Here is an 11,293-nt window from a genome sequence, read left to right as displayed (position 1 = left end):
AGAAGGTGAACAGCAGCTAGCACTCTGTTCCGGCGTTTATTACTGGAGCCCAAGCGCACTCCTGTCTCCGGTAGCTGGTTGACTTCTTCTGGTTTGGCCCCAGCCGATTTATTAATGGACAGGTTATTGTTGTAAAATATATCACAAAAATGGATATGTTTAATTTAGCTGGTAATGCTATGGCTGAAATTCGTATTTACTTGCTTTCCAAAAGTTTAAAGCATAAGTCCACTTTTGTTGAGGGAAAAAAAACATTCCCCTCTGTGTGATCTATGTACATTGCAAGGATTATAACTTTTGTTATTCTGAAGAAATCACTGTTCCTCTGTGCTGAGTGGGTCTAATGGGAGTGGTTTCATAATTATCAGTGAGCTGTGCAGCTGCAGAGCACTAAGAAAATCAGCTGGGCCTGCATCCCTTTAGATGTGTTCCCTATTGGTAGTATCTCACCAAAAATAACATCTTTGTTCCCCGGAATGCCTGAAATCTGATTTGTATCTTAGGCAGACTTCCAGGAAAATCAGTAAGCCAATCACACAAGCAGCAAATTGCATTTCTGGGGTGTGTTCAATGCACATTCTGTGTACAGAACAACTCCAGGTAGCCATATTGCATTGCATTTTTCGAAAAATACAGCAGATGCAGATTGAAAAAGAAAATTGGATTTTTGACTCACTGTAAAATCCATTTCTCAAATGTTCATTGACGGACACAGCTCCTGGTATTTATAACCATTGGGTTATATGGCCTCCTACAGGATTAGGATACTAGGCAGAAAATAATTCTGGCTACACCCATGGGCAGTCAGTCCCAGGGGTTATACTTCCTCTCTCTGCTATAGCCACTCAGTTTTGTTACAAGCAGTGTTAGGAGAATATTAAACTCCAAAGTGGGGTGGGTGCTGTGTCTGTCAATGAACATCAGAGAAATGGATTTTACGGTAAGTCAAAAATCCCATTTTCTCTTTCGTTCATTTACGGACACGGCTCCTGGTATTCATAACCATTGGGACATCCCAAAACAGTGTTAAACATGAGGGGTGGGAACAATCAAAAAAAAATTCCCAAGGCTAAACATTAGCCAACCAGGCAACAGGAGCTCAACCAAACTGGAGCCCACCTGAAAAAAAACAATACACCCTCAAAGAGGATCAGGTCCTCTTAAACAGCAGCCTGCAAAACCTTGCGGTCAAAGGAAGCATTTGCAGATGCCAACACATCCACTTTATAAAACTTTGTAAAAGTGTGCACCGACGACCAGGTGTCCGCCTTGCAAACCTGCATCACTGACGCATGATGGCGGAAAGCCCAGGAGGCACTATGCGCCCTAGTAGAGTGAGCCTTGATAGGGAAAGGAGGAACCTGACCCCTGATGGAATAGGCCTGAACCACAGTCTGTCTGATCAATCTGGAAATGTTCGTAGAGGAAGCGGAAAACCCTTTTCGAGGTCCGTCCATGAGGACAAATAGAGAGTCCGACTTCCTGAAAGACTCCGTAGCTGCCAGGTACACCCTAATTACCTAGACCACATTCAAGGCATGCAAGGTAATTTCCTTCAGATGTTTCGGCCTGGGACACAGGGAAGGCAACACAATGTCTTCATTCAAATGAAAATCAGTGACAACCTTTGGAAGGAATGACAGATAGGGGCAAAGAACCACCTTATCCCTGTGATTTATGAGATAAGGGGAACGACAGGATTACGCCGCCAGTTCCGACACCATGCGTGCAGAGGTGATAGCCACCAAAAAGGCCACCTTCTGGGACAGCGTAAGAAGGGGAATCTCCCGAATATTTTCAAAGGGAGGCTTCTGTAGGGCTGAAAGCACCAAATTGAGATCCCAAGGCTGCAACGGAGCCCGCACTGGGGGAACCAAATGTCAGACACCCTGAAGAAAGGTACGCACCAGGAAGTGTGTGGCCAAAGATCTTTGGAAGAAGATTGCCAAAGCCGACACCTGGCCCTTGATGGTATGCAAGGCACACTTCTGTTCATCCCCCTTTGCAGGGACCTCATATTGAACTGTGCAAAAAGAAGAACCACCTCTAAGGTAGACACCATCAGGCCCAGCACCCGCATGCAAGTGCGGAGGGATGACCATCTGTTGGATAGCGGGAGGCGAATTGCAGCCTGCAATTTCAGGAGTTTGTCCAGAGGAAGGAGCATTCTGGCTAAGGCCGAGTCCAGAGTAAGGCCCAGACAGTCTAGCTTTGTGGACGGAACCAGAGCAGACCTCTGAAAATTCAGAATCCAGGAAAACTCCCGCAGAGTTCGTATTGTGATCTCCAGGTTTTCCACCAGAGCAGAGGGAGACTCTGCTCACAGAATGAGATTGTCCAAGTAGCCCAGTACCACGATCCCCCATTGGCGTAGCAAAGCTAGCACCGGGGCTAACACTTTTGTGAAGACCCGAGGAGCAGAAGCGAGAGCAAAGGGTAACTCCACCAACCGATAATGCTCGTCTCCCATAGCAAAGCGGAAAAAACGCTAGTGACTGGCATTATATTGGAATGTGAAGGAGGCATCCTTGATATTGATAGAGGCGAGGAAATCTCCCTGACGCAGGGATGCCACCACCGTTCAAATGGATTCCATTCTGAGCCTCTATACCTGCACAAAGCAGTTGAACGCCTTGAGGTCCAGGATTGGAAGCACTTTGCCTTCCTTCCTAGGGACTGTGAACAGGTTTGAGTAAAAACCTTGAAAACTTTCCGAAGTCCGAACTGGGACAATCACCCCTTGAAGGAACAGGTCTTGTAGCGCCCCAAACAGACCCTGTAAGCGGTCTGGGGACAGGCACAAGTTGGAAGAAATAAACCTTGCCGGGGGATCGAAACTCAATCTCGTAACTGGACCGAATGACTTGGTGGACCCACTTGTCTTGCACCAGGGAAGTCTACAGATACAGAAACCAGCAAAGACATCCCCCCACCCCTGATACGGGTGGAGGCGCACTTTCATGTTAAAGGAGCCTTGTCCATTGGTCTAGAGAAGCCAGATCTTGGCTTGCCAGACCAGGTTCATTTGGGTCCTTCTGAAAAGGCCCTGACAGGCTTCGAGCCCTTGTCAGTTGACCTTGAGGGACGAAAAAACTTCTTATGAGCTGGGAAGGAAGGCCCACATCTGCGACGAGGTTCCTTGCCCTTAGTAACCTGCCGATGAAAAGTACCCTTCCCCCCGTGAGACCTTTAATGATGCTCCAAGCAGACGATCTCCTTGGAAAGAAAGATCAGTCAAGGCCTTTTTTGAAGTCTGATCTGCTGACAAGCACTTGAGCCAAAAGACACGCCGAAGGACCACTGCCAAAACAGAGAGGCGAGCCATCAAGGGAGCCGCATCTAAAGAGGCATCACAGATAAACTGCAGTCCCTGGACCAGCTGGTCCGCCAGCTCGGCAAAGGCAGTGGGGAGCTGTTCCCCTTCCAGGTTACAGTGTAAGAGCTTAGCTCACTTGGTCAGAGTTTGCGACACTAGGGCGATGGTGAATACCGGCCTCATTGCTGAACCAGCCAGAGTGTCCATATTGCAGGCCACAGCCTCCGCCTTCCGGTCCGCTGGATCACTAAAGGCCGGGGACTCTTCAACCGGAATTATGGTTGCCTTGTTTAATCTGAAAACCGGAGGGTCCACCACCGGTGGCACAGTCCACTTCTTAAGAACGCACTCTGCATAGAGGTAATGACTAGTAAAGCGCTTAGGAACCCCACAGGGACGCTATGGTCATCCCCACTCTTTAGCAACAATTATGTCAAAATAGGCAGGGAAAGGAAACACCTTTGCCACTCTGGATGGCTTGTGAGTGCCAAAGGGAACCTGCGCCTCCGCGCAGCTTCAGCTGCATTCTCCATCTTTAGGGTATCACCCACAGATACAAACAGTGCATCCACCAGCGCCTTTTCGTGCGCAGTCACAGACGTGGAGGAATCATCCTTACTATCATAGGATGCCAGGCGTGTGACAGCCCCAGCAGGGTGACTCAAGTCAGTGGGGGCCGAATCAGATTCAGGATCTGAAGAGACAAATGAGGCAGGGGAAGGCGGGGGGGGGGGGGGGGGGGCGCTTTTTGCTAGCCCGTCCCCAAAAGCCACCTTCACCCGGGACACAAGGGACTCCAGGACAGCCGTCAGTGCATGGATGGATAGTTGGGCCCCGGAGGGACCCACAGCCTCAGAGAGGGGATCAGGTGGGGAAATGTGCTCCAAAGATTCCGTGAGCCACCAGAGGGACCCCACAAAAGGTGTAAAACACTGCTAAGAGATAACCCCAACCTCGCCGGCAGCACCACCTGGTCGCCAGGCACAAAGCACCAAGCGATCCTCAGCAGAGAGGTAGAGGACCCCACCAGACCACCCACAGAAACAAGTGCCTCCTGCCGCCAGGATAATGCACTAAACATGCGGTGATCAGGAAGTAAAATAATCCAGGAGTCAGCACCAGGAGAGGAGGAGGGGCTCCCACTGCCAAAATCGCCACCCACAGGGCTCCACTGTCATGGCCGCCGCTATTTTCAATTGCAAACCACAGCAAAATGGGCACTGGACTACACAAACATGGAAGACATGTATAGAAATATACAGGCTACAACACAGGTGGCACTACGAGGCATACAGGGACTCAGGAGGGAGACCAGGCTTCAAGGACAGATCCAGGTAGGATGGGGGGCCCTGGCAGGAGCACAATAAACCCCCCCCCCCCCGCACAGTCAGTTGTTGGGTTGCCGGAGGCGCACCTCCCCAGCCCTCATTGCTAGTAAGCACTCTGCCCCCACCCCTGGAACAGTGGCCAGACCACCCCAACAGCCCCAGCGTATGATGAGGGGGGGGGGGGCAGGTGAGGGACTCGGCAAGGGTAGGGTGCCTGCGGGAAGGAGGGGAACCCGGGGATCCGACCATCCCAAGGAGGGGCCCACGTCCACCCCAAAACCCTCCAGGAGGGACAGCTACTCACCATACCAGGAACTAGGTGGGCACTGCTCCAGACAGAACCCCTCTCTATTGAAATAGGGGGGCTGTCAGGCAGGAGGAATGCTGCAGCTCGGGCGGAGACCCCGGTCGTATGCGACCTCGCAAGGCATTAAACTCGCAGGGCCAGCCCCCGTCCAGTGGAGCTATGTCGTGGCCAAACTAGCGAGGAGCTGAGGCCTGTGCGTGCTCTCTGGTCAGACTGGGGTGGCACACTGGATCTAGATTATCCAGCCCGTCGCCCAGTCCGGCAGTTGAAAGTAGATCTCTCACAGGAAAAATCCAGGAGGAAAACATTTTCTATTTAAAAAATGTTTCCAGGACCAAAGAGGAACTAGGTCCTTACTCCTGACTAGGCAGAAAAAAACTGAATACATAGAAAAGAAAAGAAGAGGAGGCGCAAACACCTAGTGCATTACCCGTGGTCAATGTTGCAAATTGTTTAATAAAAAATGCCAAATGCATACTCACAGACGCAGAGATAAAAACATGTTACAAGAATCCACCATGTGTGAACTGGAACAAGTCCTTCAGTCAGGACCGCTAACGCGTTTCGGGGGTCAGGCCCCCTTCCTCAGAGCTGGTCTTACCACATGCAGATCACAACTATATATGACAACTTTAATTGTCAACTTTAAGTGCGCAACAGGGGGAGACAGTCACACTGCCGATGCCGCTGCAGCGTGGAGTGGGAGGACATGGGCCGGCAATCATGGCGGGGTATGTGCGGACTGTGTGCAGTCTCCGTGAGTGTTGTTAACCATCCAGCTTCCTGCTGATAAATGCCCACTTTGAACACACACACACAAGTAAAAACAACAACAGTCATCCTAACGGGTCATGTGTCCACACATGCACACTTCAGGGTACAGAGTTCCTGATGGATGCTATATGATCTTTAGATCAAGAGGAGCAAGGGGTTAACTTCCATTTAAGGCTGAGAGAGCCAATATCAGAAGCACTGGATGGTCCCGCCCACTTTCTCCTGGGGGGAGGAGGGAGGGAGGGGGATTGAACTGATGCAATTAAAGTTGTCATATATAGTTGTGATCTGCATGTGGTAAGACCAGCTCTGAGGAAGGGGGCCTGACCCCCGAAACGCGTTAGCGGTCCTGACTGAAGGACTTGTTCCAGTTCACACATGGTGGATTCTTGTAACATGTTTTTATCTCTGCGTCTGTGAGTATGCATTTGGCATTTTTTATTAAACAATTTGCAACATTGACCACAGGTAATGCACTAGGTGTTTGCGCCTCCTCTTCTTTTCTTTTCTATGTACCCGTTTTGGAGTTCCCTGCCTGAGGAGAGCAGCACGCCAGTCTTCCCATTGGGAGTGAGCGCTGGGCTGAATTTTTGTACTTTAGAAAAAAACTGAGTACCTATAACATTGAGGGGGAGTATACCTCTTGGGACTGCCCATAAGCATAGTCAAGTTCTTTTTCTGCCTAGTGTCCTACTCCTGTAGGGGGCAGTATATCTCAATGGTCAAGAAGATCGGTAGCTGTGTCCGTCAATGAACAAAAGAGAAAATTTGCTTTGCAAAGAAAACCCAATCTTGTGCAAGGAAAACTAAAAGAAGACATTATTTTTGTTTACACATTATTGAATAACTGAAGCCAACAAAACTTAACCTTATTCACAAGCCAAATGGAAAATTCACTTTGTAAACAGAAAATAAATAATCTTAGTGAATGAGGTGAAACTATGTAACCTTTAATCATGCTCAAACAAAAATCCTGCAAGGAAATAGGTCCTTACTCCTGACTAGGCAGAAAAAAATGGAGTGACTATAGCAGGGAGAAGGAGTATACCCCCTGGGACTGCCCATGGGTGTAGCCATAAGTTTTTCCTGCCTAGTGTCCTACTCCTGTAGGGGGCAGTATAACCCAATGGTCAAGAATGACAGGAGCTGTGTCCGTCAATGAATGAAAGAGAAATTACATTTTTGTTCCTCCGGAATGCCTGAAATCTGATTTGTATCCGGAAATGATGTTTCTGGGGTGTGTTCAGTACACATACTGTGTACAGAACAACTTCAGGTAGCCATATTGCATTGCATTTTTAGAAAAATACAGCGGCTGCAGATTGAAAAGGAAAGGTAATTTTTAACAACATTCAATTACAATATGATTGGTGTCACAATTGTATATGCTATATATATATATATATATATATATATATATATATATTTTTTTTTTTTATTTGCAATTTTTTTTCCCCACAAAAATGGATTTACCCTTTAATGTTTGTCTACCTGCTTTGTTATGGTGGTCCTAGTGTCCTGGTTGTGCACAGTCCTGGAAACGACTCTAAAAGGCATTTAAAGCATTCCCGTGACATGAATTACAGTACTGGTATGCTGAATTGATATCGGATGTGAACTTCATGTACTTTTAATGTGTGGTTGTACACATTTGTGACATCACTAAACCTTTACCTGCTTAAAAAAATAAAAATAAATAGGGCAATGGCCATATTTGGAGAATGATGTCACCAGCATCCCCACCCTTTGTTTACTCTCAGCTGTCAGTCGGGTAATCGCCATTACATAACAGTGTCTTGCCTACCAATGGACTGAATATGCACTGAGGAGGTAGTGACTGTGGTATGGGTGCTCAAACCACAGTGTTGCCCCGCTAATGCAAAGGACTCATGTAGCTGTTCCTGACAGGTACATGAATTTGTCACCCGCACCGACATTTGTTGTACGGAGGATCAATAGAGTTCTAAGGAGTGTCTATAACACTATTTATGAACTCCACTGAATATGTTCCGCTATCGTACACCATTTAGGTTTGCCTCAGTTACTTGGTCTACCCAAAAGCATTATAGTGTACATAGTTTTTGGGGGGACAGATAAGACTTTAATTTGGTAACATATATTTTTATTTCCTTAGTATTTTTATACCATTTATTCCAAATAAAACTAACGGAATTTTTTTTATGCCCATGAATTCATCTGCACATTATTTATTGCGGCCATGCACATGTGGGCGTTTATGCGCATATTTACTCACAGTGTTCAGGGGCATAAAATAATGCATTCGCATCATAGGTTATCAGTGTTTTTTTTTTACATGCGTATATGTGTAAATGCGTCTAAATGTGCATAAGCACAAGCATATGAACATAAATTTATTCCAACAACCAGAATAAATTAATATTCTGGCTAGTAAAATGCTTATAGTAAGTTAAAGTGTCTCCCCTTGCTGTGGACACTAGCTACACCACTATTTATTAGTCTATACAATCAGGACAATGAGTTCATCCCATGTGGCCTCAGCTGCCATTTGTGTTGAGGACGAATCACACCGGCTCCCCTTTTGCTCAGACAACAATCATGGTCTTCTACTATTGACACATCTATAGGTTTGATGGGTGAATGTCCTGAGACATTTTTTTTTATCATATCTGTGATTGTGGAATGCATCAGCAATACTGAGTATAGATTGCATGTACAATATACCCCTGAAGAAGAAGCGATAAATGCTTTTAAACACGTTTGGTAAACGTATGGTTGTTGGTTGATACATCTTACTGTCAAACTTTTTATAATTTTTTCATGTTTTTGAATTAATAAACTTCTACGGTTTTAATACTTTAAAGCGGAGTTCCGGCCATGAAAAAAAAATTTAAATAAAAATACCCCGGGACAGTCAGGGCTAGTACATTCCACAATAGATAGCCTCTGTACTGTCCCCGGTCGCACTTACCTGCAAGAAGAAATACTCACCTTTAAAATTTCTTCTCGAGCGTTGTCATCTCTGATGTGGGCAGCTGAAACCAGCGCGATCCTCTTCTGCGTCCTCTTCTCCCAGAATGCACCGGCACTGGCCCTGCTCGTCACTTCCGGTGCGGCGCCGCATTCCTCCACATCTTCTGGGCATGCCCAGAAGCTGTTTAGCAGGGAATGCGGCGCCGCACCGGAAGTGACGAGCGGGGCCGGTGCCGGGGCATTGATTCCTGGGAGCGATGACGTTCAGCTCCCAGGAATCATTGCAAACCGGAAGTGACGGTGCGGGCCACGGGAGGAAGTGGAAGAAAGGTGAGTATATTTTTCTAGAATACAAGTAAAAAAAAAAATCGTACCTATCCAATTCTTTTTCAGGTGCCGAAAAGCAAGCGGATGGCCACAAAATCGATTATGTTGATTTTGTGGCCGGAACGCCGCTTTAATACTGCATTACTAAGTGCCTTAAAAGTCCCAATACCAAAGGGAATTTTCCTTTTGCTTTGATTTCGGGATGTGGCACCTATCATAGATCATATACCACCGAGACTACATTTCTCACATAGTAAGTTTAAGTGGTTGTTAAACCAATACTATAAAATCATCTAATCCACTCTGTAATATAACACTAAGTGCTCCTGTGCCTGTCTTATAGAAATAATATGCTGATCTGTACCTATATCAGAGCAGCTCCCGATGCTCAGCTGACTCCTCGGCTCTCTTCTCTGCCCGGCTGACAGCTCCAGTGGGCGGGGAGGAGGGGAAGAGAGGCGACAGAGTCGAGGGGTCAGGTGATCGCTGGGAGCTGCTCTGCTATAGGTACAGATCGGCATATTTTTTTCTATGGCACAGGAGCACTTTGTGTTATATTACAGAGTGAATTAGATGATTTTATAATAACTATAAGGGCAGCGGGAGTGGAGGGGAGTGGGCACTGACACAAGCAGAAAGGCAAGGAGGGAGGGTGGAGAGAGGAGAGTGCAGGGCTGCAGATGATAGAGGCACTTAAACTGACCACAGTGTCAGAGGCTCAGCAGCCATGATATACCGTGGTCAGTTTACAGAGGGGAGGGCAGAAACTTGCAGGATCAGCCAGGTTTTTTAAGGTGTAACGGGGCTAAATGACACAGCACAAGCACTGTGCTGTATAACATTCTTTAAAGGGAACAGGATCTGTTTTAAAGTAAGATTTATGCTGAATGTAACATACGTGTATACACACATACTGCACATATGCAACATTAAAGGCAGTTTTTTTTCAGCTAGAAAAAAAAAAAATTGGCAGAAAAAATCCAGAATATTTGAAGTGTTACCATGTGCATGAGGCCTTAAATCGGAAGTAAAGTTTGGCTGGTACATACTGTGAGCAGACAGGTTTTACTGCAGAAGAGACATGCAATTTCTCTTCTGACACCTACCTGCCTTCTCACAGCTACATGTGCAGCTCAGCTTACAGATCACGGTGTGCCGGAATGACTAGCTATGCATAGTAGTGATGTCAACCCACTCCTGCTAATGAAGATGCCCAAAAACCAACACACAGGAGAAGATGCCAGTGAGGGACCGTTGGAAAGGCGAGTATTGATCCCTTTAGAGAGAAATAAACCCCCTCATAGGTGTGTACTGTAGACTGACACTTCACACAAGTTGTTGGCAAGCTTTCAACAAGCATCAAGTAGTGTCAGAGCTCCCTAAAGTCTGCTAGCAGCTTGTTTAAATTTGACCTCCTGAAGATACACCCCCCCCCTCCTTTCCTGACCAGGCCTATTTTGGCGATACGGCACTGCGTTACTTTAACTGACAATTGCGCAGTCATGCAACACTGTGCCCATTTAACATTTTTGTCATTGTCCCACAAATAGAGCTTTCATTTGGTGGTATTTGACCACCTCTTTTTTTTTTTTTTTGCACTCTAAACAAAAAAAAAACAAAAACTTGACACTTTGGAAAAGTAAAACATACCTAATATTAAAATTGAAAAAAAAAATATCTTCATCAATTTAGGCCAATATGTATTTAGCTGTATGGTTTTGGCACAAAAAATCCCAATAAGCGTATATTGATAGTTTGCGCAAAGATATAGCGTCTACAAACTATGGGATGGTTTTATTTATTTATTTTTTTAATTTCTAGTAATGGCGGTGATCAGCAACTTATAGCGGGACTGTGATCTTGCAGCAGACAGTCAGCTACTGACACTTTTTGGGGACCAGTGATCAGTGCTAAAGAAAAAAAGCACTGTCACTGTACTGACACTGGCTGGTAAGGGGTTAAACATATAGGGTTATTAAAGGGTTAACTGTGTTCCTAGCCAGTGTTTTAGTGTACTGTGAGAGGTGCTTTAACTAGGGCAGTGGTTCTCAGCTCCAGTCCTCAGGACCCACTAACAGGCCATATTTTAAGTATAGCCCCGTACACACGGCCGTCTTTTGTCCAGGGCTGTCGTGTGTTGAAAACTGCAAAAGACTGCACACAAATTTTGTCGGCCAACAACAGCCGACTGCAGAAGTGATGTCATGTGATGGTTAACTTTCCGTGTCTTTTTTCTTTTCTGAGCATGCCCAGTCTTGCTAATCGGCTGTCTGTCGGCCGAAATCTGTA

This window comes from Pelophylax lessonae (assembly GCF_965119305.1).
Source record: "Pelophylax lessonae genome assembly, chromosome: 10".
NCBI lineage: Eukaryota > Metazoa > Chordata > Amphibia > Anura > Ranidae > Pelophylax > Pelophylax lessonae.
This window is presented reverse-complemented; position numbering follows the sequence as displayed.